Source organism: Heloderma suspectum, chromosome 6 (assembly GCF_057233095.1).
Source record: "Heloderma suspectum isolate Gila_16-S chromosome 6, 16-S_ref, whole genome shotgun sequence".
Lineage (NCBI taxonomy): Eukaryota > Metazoa > Chordata > Lepidosauria > Squamata > Helodermatidae > Heloderma > Heloderma suspectum.
In genome coordinates, this window is record NC_139463.1 from 115,665,014 (window position 1) to 115,679,902 (window position 14,889).

Consider the following 14,889-nt stretch of genomic DNA (forward strand, 5'->3'; position numbering starts at 1 on the left):
ATTCCATTATGTTCAATGGGACTTACTCCCAAGTAAGCGTGCAAAGGAATGCCTTATGCTGCATCTTCTTCCTGTTTGGGGGGAAGCAAGTCCCATTTAAGGACTCACTTCCATTCAAATAGGAAGGCAAAGGATCCAGGCCTGGCTGCAAGTCTGAAAACCTAAGGAAAAAGATCCAGTTCTGCATATTATTGCAGGCTATCTACTTTGAAATACCTGTTAACTAACTATTTCAGAGGATCAAAGCTGAAGCTGGTTAGTTCATTCTTACTAATTCCCGGTTCTTTACTGAGCCCTGAGTTGCATGAGGAGCCTAAATAAGGAACTGGGGTTTATATGTCATAATACCCCAACGTAAGTTTTGGGCTGCACTGTATCTTACACCATGTCACCTCCATGACTGGAAGACTGTCTCCACAAGTGTGATGAGGGGGCATCACAAATTTGCGTCACCTGATAAAGCATGTTATGCAAAAAATCCCACAATGAATTGGGGAGAATGCTGGGGCATCTCAAAGGCAGCGATCTCCAGGTCATGGAGATGTACAATACAGGTAGCTCAAGACTTATTTTGGGATGCCGCAAACTATAACCGTCAGTTCCTTATTCAGGTTGCTCATGCAACTGGGATCCCAGAAGCAACTTCAGTTGCTTCAAGCACAGAAGGGAGTTTTCCCAATGTAGATTTTCTACACCAATGGTTTGGCTGGCTGGGAGTGTGTCTGTGTGCACATGTAACCCACTGGTACATTTCCCTTTAAGAATTCTGGAGTGGGGATACTCCTGTACATGCGCAGCAAGGGAGTGAGATAAAGAGTGGCCACCGTTATAGGCAGTTACCTCAATGCAGTTTGGAAGAAGCTTGCTTTCTCCTCTCTGCGAGGCTTCCTGAACCCTTGAGACAGTTTAGTAGTGGGGTTTCCTTTAAATTTTTTTAAGGGTCATGAATTTCACAAAAACTATGAGTTCCTTATCTGTGTATGTTCTTTTATATTATATAAAGGGCTGTCAGTAACGTTTGTTCCTGTGTTACTGGACTCTGATCCATTTTGAGAAGACTGCTGTGGAGCTGAGGTGAAATGAGAAGAGATTGTTTTCCCTCTTTGGCCAGCAGAAATATCAAGCTTCAGGGAGAAGATTTATTTATATTTTTGTTGTGGACCCAATCTGGAAGACAGAACTGCTCTCTTTTATTGTTTTGTGATATGTGAATTGTTATTTATGTAAAATTCTTATATAGGTATTATTATTGTTGATGATTAAGAAATTAAATGATATATGTTAATTGTCCCTGTATAAGGCCTTTGCTGTGAGTCCCTTTAGAGACCCTGTAGAAAGAGTTACACACACACGCACGCACACACGTCTTTGTGTTTTTGCCCATGCTGGGATTTAGAGAGTTGTAGCCAGCACGTCTGGTCGCTTGTTTAGATGCTTCCAGATAAGGGTTTTATTGTACGATTGCCCTACCTCATCTGTGGAATTTTACAGGAGGTCCAGATCAGATCTTCCACTCATAACCCTCTCATATTTTCCCACTGCTTTTTCCATTTTTTCTTACCACGGAAAATCTATTGAGGAAAAAAGATGGAATAGCTCCACATTCCCTTCTGATTAGTAGTGCTAGGGCCCTTCTGTATGGAAGCACACCTGATTTTAGATCTTTGGAAATTAATTCTAAGGAGCACATCAAAGAGTGTGTTGTTGAACATCTGGGAGAGAACCAACAAGACCAAGAAGAGGGTTGTTATGTTCACAATGCTTGTTGGAGGAAGAGAAGAAGAAAATCTTCCCCCACACCATCCAGATATATTAGGGGAAAACAGCCACTGGCAGTCAATTCCATGACGTACATGGCACACCAGTCCTAACAAGTATTGTTGCTGAAAGGTTCAGAATTACATGAAGACTTCCTCCATGCAGAAGTCAAGAAGAGGTTGGTCCCACCCCCACAAAAATACACACGCTGTATGTCTTCATTTTAAAATGTGTTAAGGTAAATGCTTATCTTTCCTTGATTGCAAGATCCTGTAACAGTGCTCAGTGCTTGTATTGTAAGACTGGGGGTTGAACAGGAGAGGGTTGTAATATTTGCATATATATATATATATATATATACAGAGAGAGAGAGAGAGAGAGAGAGAGAGAGAGAGAGAGATCAAGTAGCAACGGTAAGAACAGACCACGGAACAACGGACTGGTTTAAGAATGGGAAAGGAGTACGGCAGGGTTGTATACTTTCACCCTACCTATTCAACTTGTACGCAGAACACATCATGCGACGTGCTGGGCTTGATGAAGCCAAGGCTGGAGTTAAAATCGCTGGAAGAAACATTAACAATCTCAGATATGCAGATGATACCATTTGGATGGCTGAAAGCGAGAAGGAGCTGAGGAACCTTATGATGAAGGTGAAAGAAGAAAGTGCAAAAGCTGGGTTGCAGTTAAACCACAAAAAAACCAAGATGATGGCAACCAGCTTGATTGATAACTGGCAAATAGAGGGGGAAAACGTGGAGGCAGTGACAGACCTTGTCTTTCTAGGTGCAAAGATTACTGCAGATGCTGACTGCAGCCAGGAAATCAGAAGACGTTTACTTCTTGGGAGGACAGCAATGACAAATCTTGATAAAATAGTGAAGAGCAGAGACATCACACTGACAACAAAGGTCTGCATAGTTAAAGCAGTGGTATTCCCCGTAGTAACCTATGGCTGCGAGAGCTGGACCATAAGGAAGGCTGAGTGAAGGAAGATAGATGCTTTTGAACTGTGGTGCTGGAGGAAAATTCTGAGAGTGCCTTGGACTGCAAGAAGATCAAACCAGTCCATACTCCAGGAAATAAAGCCAGACTGCTCAGCTGAGAGAATGATATTAAAGGCAAAACTGAAGTACTTTGGCCACATAATGAGAAGACAGGATACCCTGGAGAAGATGCTGATGCTAGGGAAAGTAGAAGGCAAAAGGAAGAGGGGCCGACCAAGGGCAAGATGGATGGATGATAACCTGGAGGTGACAGACTCGACCTTGGGGGAGCTGAGTGTGGTGACGGCCGACAGGAAGCTCTGGCGTGGGCTGGTCCATGAAGTCACGAAGAGTCGGAAGCGAATGACCGAAAAACAACAACAAATATATAGAGAGAGAGAAATATACAAGCTAAGCATAGGTGGAAGCATAGCTTAAAGACTCAATCAGACAGGCATCAGATATCTAGGGAAACAGCATCATAGATGCTTTCAGGGCCCAAACTCAGATCTCTGAGTTTTTTTTCCGCCTCAAATTATTGTTGTGAAGGTTTGAGGCCTACATAGGCAAAGGTGGAAAAAACGGTCAGGCTTAGATGCCTGGGATTTTTTGTAGGGAGGGGTATCCCTGAGAGGCGTAGTTTCATTTTCCCAGTTAGGTTTCAGTTTCATTTCCCAGTTAAGTTTCCTTTCTTCAGGTATGAAACAATACTTTCAGTTTTGAGGGAGGAGGGTATATAAAGAGAGTGAGAGCCAGTAAGAGCAGAGTCAGGGAGACCAGAGCCTGAAGAGGGAGCAGGAAGAAGCAGTCTGGAGAAGTCTAACTACAGCTACGGTAAAGGAACTTGCATCTTGCAACTTTTATTTTCCTTTAAGACCCTTTGTACCACTCAGCTCTCTTGTGTAAATACCTATAGCTGTAGCTGCTTGCATTAAATTTACCAGTAAACTGTTGTGGTTAAACCCCAAGCATCTGGTGTGTCAATCACCCCACGTCTACAGCCTAAACCCCACGTTATTGGGAAGGGGACGTTTAAAAGAAGGAAGGTAGGACTCTTAAGGAGCCAAGAGATCCATAAGGTGGCTTTGATGTTATGTAAAGTCGCTCCTCCGATCCTGCGAGGTCTCAGAAGCCTCTCATAGCAAGCAGGGAGAAAGTGCCCAGAAAAGGAGAAAGGGGGGAGAGTGGAAGCAATAACTCTGCAAGAGTTTGCTGGAATGGAGCAAAACTGTGGGTGGATGCTCTCAGGGGGGCCTTCGGATGCTTCACTGGAGAATCAGGGATTTGGGCTTCTTCATGCAAAAGTGGGGGAGCCTGGACAGGGGTGGGAAACAAGCCTCCCTCATTGGTTGAGCAGAGCCTGCCAGGATGATGATGTTCTGTTTTACTCCCCACACCAAACCCAGAAGTATGTTCCTTTGAAGTGCTGTGTGACCCGTGAAAACCAGATTTTAAAAGTATAGCTTTTCTTGTTTCATATGTCCCTGATGACCCAAAACCGATTCCATGAAAATCAGGATAATACTCCAACGCACTTCTCATTCCGTTGCCATGAAGATCCCCCCACGATCATTACAGAGGGAAATGTATGCAGTCAAATATTACGCTGGAATGGAACATTCTGACAAGTTGCAAACAACCCTGTTCTGTATTGTCCTTGAATCTGGATGCAGTACATTCGTTTCAGCATAAATCTCAAAGTCCCAGATAAAAAATAAAATAAGAAACAATAAAACCAACCCCTCACAGAGTCACAGCCAGAGCAATCAATTTATTCTAGTCTAAGGCAATAGGTAACTTGGTTACTGTTAATGGATAGGACCCCATTTTAATATCATCTGATTCCAAGCCCCAGGTAGATAGATCTCAGATCCTCAGGTAAAGATCTCAAATCCTCAAGTAACTTACAGGTTGTAATAATTTGTTCTACATCATATAATACATCTCAAAATGGGTACTGGAAAAGGTGCAATGATCGAGGGACTAGAGCACCTTCCCTATGAGGAAAGGGTAAAACATTATAGGGGTGTATGAAATGATGCATGTTCTGGAGGCAGTGTATGACTGGATTGGGCAGAGTATCATTGGCACATAGATATGTATGAAGGTGTGGTATAAAGAGTCAGGCCATGGAACAGGCCATCTAGCAGCAGCTCTCCAGGGGCTTGGCAGGGGTCTTTTCCAGCTTTACTGCTTGAGATCCTTTAACTGCAGGTGCTAAAGATTGAGCCTGGGAACTTCTGTATGCAAGGCATGTGCTGTGCCACTGAGCTATGGTCCCTGCTCTGTCACTGTCTCCTTTCCTAGGACAGATCTACATGGAAATGGAATGAGAAGCGCTTTTCTATTATATCCGGATATTCATGAAATCGCTTTGGTCCGTCAGGGGCACACGAAGCAAGAAAAGTAGAGTATACGATACCTGAAAACAAACTTCCATGGGTCACACAGCATTTGAAATCCCCATATGTCAGGGTTGGGTAGGTGGAGTAGAACTGAATATCATCAACCCTATAGGTGCTGCTCAGCAAAAAAAATTTAATAGTCTTCAAAAACATGTAGAAAGAAAGCCAGACTATGAAGCACATGGTCTTCAATGTCTATATACTAATGCCCAGAGTATGGGAAACAAACAGAACGAATTTGAACTCTTAATACAGGAGGTCAAATCAGTCAGTCCTAAAGGAAATCAACCCTGAGTGCTCATTGGAAGGACAGATACTGAAGCTGAAGTTCAAATATTTTGGTCACCTAATGCGAAGAGAAAACTCTCTGGAAAAGACCCTGATGCTGGGAAAGACTGAAGGCAAAAGGAGAAGGGGATGGCAGAGGATGAGATGGCTAGATAGCATCACCAATGCAATGAATATGGACTTGAGCATGCTCCGGGAGAGAGCGCAGGACAGGAAGGCCTGGCGTGCTATGGTCCATGGGGTCACGAAGAGTCGGACACGACTGAACGACTGAACAACAACAACAAGGTGTAAATGAAATTTGGTGGGATGACTCCCATGATTGGAATACAGCAATTGAAGGATACAACTCGTTCAAAAAGAACAGAAGGAACAGAAAGGGAGGTGGAGTTGCACTATCTGTTAAAAATACCTATCTCTGCACAGAAATACAGGAGGATGAGTTTGGTAGCCACATCGAGAGCATCTGGGTTGAAATAAATGGAGCAAAGAATAAAAGGAACCTGGTGGTCGGAGTCTACTACTGGCCACCCAATCAAGGAGAAGACAAGGATGAAACTTTTGAAAGCAAATTGCCAATGTTTCAAGGAAGCATGATGTAGTAGTAATAGGGCACTTCAATTCCCCCGATAACATTTGCTGGATCATGGAGAAAGCAAGAGAATTCCAGAAAAACGTCTATTTCTGCTTCATTGACTACGCTAAAGCCTTTGATTGTGTGGGTCAAAACAAACTCTGGCAAATTCTGAAAGACATGGGAGTACCAGACCACCTTACCTGTCTCCTGAAAAACCTGTATGAGGGTCAAGAAGCAACAGTAAGAACCAGACATGGAACAACCGACTGGTTCAAAATTGGGAAAGGAGTACAACAAGGCTGTATATTGTCGCCCTGCTTATTTAATTTATATGCAGAGTACATCATGAGAAACGCCGGGTTGGATGAATCACAGACTGGAATTAAGATTGCCAGGAGAATTATCAACAACCTCAGATATGCAGACAATACCACCCTAATGGCAGAAAGCAAAGAGGATCTAAAGAGCCTCTTATTGAGGGTGAAAGTGGAGAGTGCAAAAGCTGGTTTGAAACTCAACATTAAAAAAACTAAGATCATGGCATCTAGCCCCATCACTTCCTGGCATACAGAAGGGGAAGAAATGGAAGCAGTGACAGATTTTATTTTCTTGGGCTCCAAGATCTCCACAGACGGTGCTTGTAGCCATGAAATTAAAAGATGCTTGCTCCTTGGGAGGAAAGCTATGGCAAACCTAGACAGCATAGTAAGAAGCAGAGACATCACCTTGCCGACAAAGGTCTGTCTAATCAAAGCTATGGTTTTCCCAGTAGTAATGTATGGCTGTGAGAGCTGGACTATAAAGAAGGCTGAGCGCCGAAGAATTGATGCTTTCGACCTGTGGTGCTGGAGAAGACTCTTACGAGTCCCCTGGACTGCAAGGAGGTCAAATCAGTCAATCCTAAAGGAAATCAACCCTGAGTGCTCATTGGAAGGACAAATACTGAAGCTGAAGCTGAAATATTTTGGCCACCTAATGCGAAGAGAAAACTCTCTGGAAAAGACCCTGATGCTGGGAAAGACTGAAGGCAAAAGGAGAAGGGGACGGCAGAGGATGAGATGGCTCGATAGCATCACCGATGCAATGAATATGAACTCGAGCACGCTCCGGGAGAGAGCACAGGACAGGAAGGCCTGGCGTGCTATGGTCCATGGGGTCACGAAGAGTCGGACACGACTGAACGACTGAACAACAACAACAACAACAATGCGAAGAGAAAACTCTCTGGAAAAGACCCTGATGCTGGGAAAGACTGAAGGCAAAAGGAGAAGGGGACGGCAGAGGATGAGATGGCTCAGTAGCATCACCGATGCAATGAATATGAACTTGAGCACACTCCGGGAGACAGCGGAGGACAGGAAGGCCTGGCGTGCTATGGTCCATGGGGTCACGAAGTGTCGGACACGACTTAATGACTGAACAACAACAAGATTCTGCAAAACATGGCCTCTCCAATAAATTCCCGACTTGTGTTGCTGATAACTTCCTTCTACAGAAAGTGGAGGAAGGAACTAGAGGATCCACTATCCTTGACTTGATCCTAACCAGTCAAGATGACTTAGTGGATAAAGTAGCAGTTACGGGGAAGTCTGGGGGAAAGTGACCATGTTATACTTGAGTTCTTGGTTCTTGGTTCTAAAGGAAGCCAAACGCATACTCTGGATTTTAGGAAAGCCAATTTTAATAAACTCAGAACAATGATAAGTAAGGACACGTGGCAAGTGACTCTAAAGAGAAAAGGAATCTAAGATGGGTGGGAGTTATTAAAAAAGGAAATTCTAAAGGCACAATTGCAAACAATTCCAACAAGAAAAAAAGGTGGAAAACAACAGAAGAAGCCAATGTGGCTGCACAGAAAGCTTAGAGATTACCTGAAAACAAAAAAGAACACATATAGGAAGTGGAAAGAAGGCCAAGCAACAAAGGAAGAGTACAGGCAGGTAGCACAGAATTGCAGGGATGGCATTAGGAAGGCTAAAGCTGAAAATGAGCTGAGGTTAGCAAGGGATGCTAAAAGCAAAAAAAAGAGGCTTTCTTCAGATACATGCATAGTAAAAGACAGAAGAAATGGTGGTTCAACTATTAAATAAGGATGGCAAAATGAAAACAGATGACAAAGAAAAGCAGAAGTGCTCAGTTCCTACTTCAGCTCTGTCTTCTCCTGAAAGAGGGTCTATGACCCCCCTGGCAAAGGCAAAGTACAGGCTGAAGGGGCAGGGTTGCAGATTGAGATTGATGGGCATATGGTCAAGGAACACCTGATTACTTTGAATGAGTTCAAATCTCCAGGGCCAGATAAACTACATCCTAGAATAAAAAGGAACTGGCAGAAGAACTCTCAGAACCACTGTCTATTATCTTTGAGAAATCATTGAGCACAGGTGAAGTGCCAGATGACTGGAAGAGGGCTAATGTTGTCCCTATCTTCAAAAGGGGCAAAAAGGAGGAACCTGGGAACTCCAGACCAGTCAGTATGACATCAATGCCTAGGGAAATTCTGGAGCAGATTATAAAGCACTCTGTGAGCACCTTGAAAACAATGCAGTGATTACTCAAAGCCAACATGGATTTGTCAAGAACAAATCCTGCCAGACTTATCTAATCCCATTTTTTGATCAGGTAACCTCCCTTGTGGACTGTGGGAATGCTGTGGACATAAAATACCTCGACTTCAGCAAAGCTTTCGACAAAGTGCCCCATGATATCCTGGTTCGCAAACTAGCTAAAAGTGGGCTGGATGAAACAAGTATCAGGTGGATCCACAGTTGGCTACAGAATCGGACTCAAAGAGTACTTATCAATGGGATCTTCTCAAACTGGGGACTGGTAACGAGCAGGGTACTGCAGGGCTCAGTCCTGGGCCCAGTGCTCTTCAACACTTTTATTAATGACTTGGAGGAGGAGGTGCAGGGAATGCTGATCAAATTTGCAGATGACACCAAATTGGGCAGGATAGCAAATATCCTTGAAGACAGAAACAAAATTCAAAGTGATCTTGATAGGCTGGAGAGCTGGGCAGAAAACAAGAGAATGAAATTCAACAGGGATAAATGCCAAGTTCTGCACGTAGGAAAAAGAAACCAAATGCACAGTGATAAGATGGGGGATGCTTGGCTCAACAGTAGTACAAGTGAGAAGGATGTTGGAATAGTTGTAGATCACAAGCTGAAAAAGAGCCAACAATGTGATGTGGCTGCAAAAAAGGCAAATGCCATTTTGGGTTGCATTAATAAAAGCATAGCTTCCAAGTCATGTGAACTACTAGTTTCCCTCTACTCAGCACTGGTCAGGCCTCATCTTGAGTACTGTGTCCAGTTCTGGGTACCGCACTTTAGGAAGGATGCAGACAAACTGGAGAGGGTTCAGAGGAGGGCAACGAAGATGATCAGGGGACTGGAAACAAAGCCCTATGAGGAGAGCCTGAAAGAACTGGGCATGTTTAACCTTGAGAAGAGAAGACTGAGGGGAGATACGATAGCGCTGTTCAAGTACTTGAAAGGTTGTCACAGAGAGGAAGGCCAGGATCTCTTCTTTATATAATTCCAGACTGCAGGACACAGAATAATGGGCTCAAGTTACAGGAAGCCAAATTCTGGCTGAACATCAGGAAAAACATCCTGATGGTTAGAGCAATACAACAATGGAACCAATTACCTAGGGAGGTAGTGGGCTCTCCCACACTGGAAGCATTCAAGATGAAGCTGGACAGCCATCTGTCAGGGATGCTTTCACTTCGATTCCTGCATTGAGCAGGTGGGTGGACTCAATGGTCCTATAGGCCCTTTCCAACCCTACTATTCTATGATACTAAGATCTAGGACGTCAAATTGAACAATCCACATGGGCTAAAGTGTGGACAAATGCACCTTTTAAATCAATATCTGGTAAAATTAAAGGAAATCCTTTAAAATTGGTTCACTGGTGGTATCTCACCGCAGTGAGGATGAGTTATATTAATAAAGCTATATCTCAAAAATGCTGGAGGGGATTTCAATTTATTTATTTGCATTTGTATCTGCCTTTTTCCCTCTTGCAAGGAACCCAAGGCAGCTTACATTCTCCTCCTCCTCCTCCCCATTTTATCCTCACAACAACAACCCTGTGAGGTAGGTTGGGCTGAGAGTCTGTGACTGGCCCAAAGTCACCCAGTGAGCTTCCATGGCCAAGTGGGGACTAGACTCTGGATCTCCAGGCTCCCAGTCCAGCACTCTCACCACTAAACCACACTGGCTCTCAGTTGATTTCAACTGCTGGTTCATATTTTCATATGTGGTGAACATGCCCCACAGTTAATCAGTTCTGGGAAAATGTATTTAAAGAGGCTGAGAAAATCACGATAGATAGATAGATAGATAGATAGATAGATAGATAGATATTGCCACAATTAGGTCTATTATCTCTATTTGACAGAGCAAATAAAAATTTAAGACACAAAGAGCTGTTGACTTTTATGTGGGTGGCAGCTTGACTACCAATAGCATCATCTTGGAGAAAGGAAATAGCAAACCCAGTGCCAATACGGAGAAGTAAATTATGGTCCATCACGCTGATGGAGAAATTAATATATCAGGTTAGCCAACAAAGGTCTGAAAACTATAAGCATAGCTTCTACAAAAAGTTGGCAGCTTTCATACATTTTACAAATAATTCAATCAATATAGAACCTCCATACTCGCATGGATCCTGTTGGAATGATGTCTTGGTATAAATGAATGAACACAATTAATAATGATTTACAAATGGAGGAAAGCAAAGCTGTGTACAAAAATGTATACATTAGCACACAATGCACACAAACATGCAAAATTTAAGCAAATAAATTCTCAAAGTTCAGGACAAACAAAGCTTAAAGACTGGAAAAATGAGAAACTGAGATTGACAGCTGCATCCATCCTTAAAGCTCTATATAGATGCATAATAATAATAAAACACCAGCACCAGCAAATATCCCCCAGCTCAGTCATCTAAACTGAGTGTCTCATTCACCTGTTTGCCCTCTGCGGCAGCGATAGAGTGAGGGTGACAAGGAAGACCACACAGAAGACCAGCACGAAGTTCTGCTTTCCAAGCCGTAAATCAAAAGACATGGCACAGAAGAATGGCATCAAGACACGGCCCTTCCTTCTCTCACCCTGCTTCTCCTGGCGTTCCTTCAGGTGTGTCCTGGACAGCTATCATAAAGGCTGGCACTAAAAGCCGTCAATGATTTTTGGGTTGGCTCAAGCAATCTGCCTGAAAAGGCAGCCACACCTATTATATTGCATATGATCATAGGGTTATCAAACATTCCTCTCAACAAAGGTGCTAGAAATCCTTTCCTGTGACCAATAACCTTAGTCATAGTTCTTCTTTCCTGTATCTGTAAATTCACATCTAGGGCATGCCATGCAATTAAAAAAAATGCACAGCAACACACAACGGGCATCATAAACCCTATTGGTATAACAGGGGTTGCTGGCTTCATCACTCAGGAAGCCCGCTGAGCCATTTATTTTATTTTATTCCTAGGAAATGCATTGTTAGGTCTGACCATATATCCAACCTGCCCAGAATTCTGTGTCCAATGGTGGAAAGCAAGGTACCCCATAGAAAAGCTTGATGAAGAGCGAATCGTCACGGAAATGGATAGAGAAGCTGTGGCGAAACCGCCCCATGGTTTTATTTATTTACGTGCTGTGTTTATAGTTTAATAGCTTCTCCATACATTTGAGGTTGCCTGGAGAGTGAGTGAGAATGTATGGGACCCTACGATTTGTTGAGTGCCTGGTGCCGGGTGATTGGTCAGTGAGGATGTTGGATGGGAGGGGATGCAGGAGTGAAGGAGCGTTGGGTAAAGGTAGGGATGGCAGAGAATTCCGCCACGGATCTCGGTGAGGCCGAATGCCAGTGCATTTGGCCCCCGAACTCCGTGGCGGAACGGCCTGCCCCCCCCGCCCCCCCCCCCGCGGATCCCCCCTGGGACGAGACTTACCTGGGGCAGATCTTCTCGGCGGCGGCGGCTCCGGCGGCGGCTTCGGTGGCGCTGGTCTTCCGACCGGCTGCCGCCGCCGCCATTTCCAGTCTTGGTAAAAAAAAAAAGACGTGATAGGCATAGGCTACGTAAAGATTTACGTAGCCTGTCATGTCTAGGTTTAAAAATTAAAAAAAAACGACGTGATAGGCTACATAAATCTTTACGTAGCCTATCATGGCTGGGTGGGTTAAAAAAAAAAAAAGAAGTGTAAAGATTTACGTAGGCTAAAACGGTGAATCAAAAAGGGACGCAAATAGCGCCCGCTACGCTATTTGCGTTCCCCTTTATTTTTGCCGTCATAATCTACGTAAATATTTACATAGATTCAGACGGCCCAAAATAAGGAACGCAAATGGCGGTGGCTGTAGCCGCCACCATTTGCGTACGCGGTTGTTGTTTTTTTTTTCCCCAGAGCCCTCCGCGGCCGGAAATCCGGCTGCAGACGGCTCTGGGCTGGGCTGGGCCTGGCCGGCTGCTCCGCGGAGCTGCCGCGGAGCACAGCTGGCCATCGAGGATTCCGGGGGGGAGGAACGGATCGCCTCCCCCCCCATCAACATAATCCGTGAAAGGTAAGTCACTTTCGTACATCCCTAGGTAAAGGGAGCAACTGAATATATAGGTGGTTCAGAGAGGAAGTGGATTGATTTGTCCTCCTGACGACAGCGGGGTAGATAGCGGCCTTAGGTTAGGAGGTTAAATCATAATGTCACCAAGAACAAGAACTTCATATTGAAGACATCTTTTATGTCATTTAAATATTTATTTTAAACTAAATAAATGGTTTTGGTTATTTTACAGAGAGTCTGTACCTGATTCATACTCACGCTACCCATACATAACCAAGGTAAAAACTAAAAGGGCACATCTCACACACTCCACTACTCTTAAAGAAATATAAGAGTATCTTAAAGGTTGCTAAGACCTGGGGTGGGTGGGGACAACCTGCCCAGGCTGAAATAAAAGCGAACCCCTGAGGGACCGTAGACTGGAAGAAGAGAGAAGGGGTTTTGCTGTAGAAGCGTTTTTGGCTTTTCTCCGCTTTTTCCTGAAATTGGCTGTGCTCCGTCAGCAGCACACAAAGCAAGAAAAGCCAAGTATGCGCTACCTAAAACCCGGCTTTTCTTGTTTCATGTGCTTCTTACAGGCCAAAGCCGATTTCATCATGAAAAAATGTCATCAACCCCGTGGGTGCTGCTTAGCAAATGAGAGAGTTGTTCCCTGCCCCTGTCAATGCTCCCCGCTCAGGGAACTTTGCTGGAAGCACTGAATTAAGCCCCTGTAGTTTACCCCACACCTCTCCCCTCTCATCAAGCATTGGGATGAATCCCCATCCTTGAGAAAAAGCAAACCTCGGTTCAGCCTTCCCAGTTCCGATCCCAAACATAACAGTTGCCCGGGATTAAGTCCCACTACCCCCTGTGACATTTACTTCCAAGTAAACAACCACTGGGAAAGACAGGATCCTGCCCAACCTTATAAATCCCCTGCTTGAGGGAGCTAGATTTACTTCTTACTGGGGAGCAAAACTTACTTCTGAGTAAACATGCACAGAAGCGGAGGGGGGGGCCTTCATAGAGACTCTCAGAGACTTACTTCTTATTGGGGGGAGCGAAACTTACTTCTGAGTAAACATGTCCAGGGCGCTTTTGGATGCAGGCTTCCTTTCCCACTTTTTTCTCCCCTTCACCAGACTGCATTAGTCTTTTTCATTCATAAAAACTAGCCTTTGGTTAAGACATTCACACCCATATCCCCAGTTCCTTCATTCACAACCCCACAATGGCAGTATTTTTCCCCTTTAGCAGACCGCATTAACCTTCTTCATTCAGAAGAAGCGTCCCCAGTTTTTTCATTCACAACTGCGGTGTTTTGCCCCTTCGACAGAGCATATTAACCTTCTTCATCCAGGAATACAAGCCAGTTTAACAACCCTGCTACAAGCCATGGGTGCTCAGGGTGGCTTGCTTGCGAAAAATAACCCACAACGAAAAAACCTGCCAGGTTCACATGTTGCGCTAAGCCACCCTGCAACCACTCATGGTGACAACCCTTCATAGCTTAGCATGATGTGCGAACCAGGTCACATAATTACCATTTGGGGACAGGAAATTGGACATAGTCTTCCATCAAAACAAAGTGTTGGGCCAGAAACTATTCTGGTGTGTCTGGTGGGCAACAATCTCCTGATTGTGTCAGTGTGCAAATTGGAGTGGCCTACTGTGAGGACCCCCCTTCTGTATCCATGTATAGATATACTGGATTTTATTGGCATGGGGCCACCGAGCTTGTGTCAGTGTCTTGTGCCAGATGTTGTTTATTTGGTTTTGCTGTGAGCCGCTTAAGCAAATAAATTAAATTGAACTATCAATGCTGGCAAACAGCTGACAGCAGGGTTCCCATGTAATTAAAGAATATTCATCATCTGCCTTTTAACAGACAGATCAACTTTTGTGTTGATATTTCAAAATTTTAATATTTAAAGATCTCTGTAAACCAACAAACCATATGAGAAAGTCAGTAATTCACAGGAAGGCTGTAAGAAGCTGATGTCACACAAATCATCACACAGTCCAGGAATAACAACTGCAATTTCCCCTTCCGCTTACAAAGACCAGTAAAGGATAGCGGAGAGCATAATGAAACAAGTGTTTTGTGGCTGCTGATTCATATTTGGTGGGGAAGATAAGCAAGTTTTGAAGAGAAGTGCTGGCGAAGGTTACTTATCCTCCCTCCCAGAAGTAACCTGCCTGGACATAGTCAAATTCATCAGTTTACAGTGCAATTTGATGCAGGTTCACTCAGACGTAAGACCCGTTGAGTTCAGTGAGACTTACGCCCAGCCAGCAGTGTCAGCTCCAGACT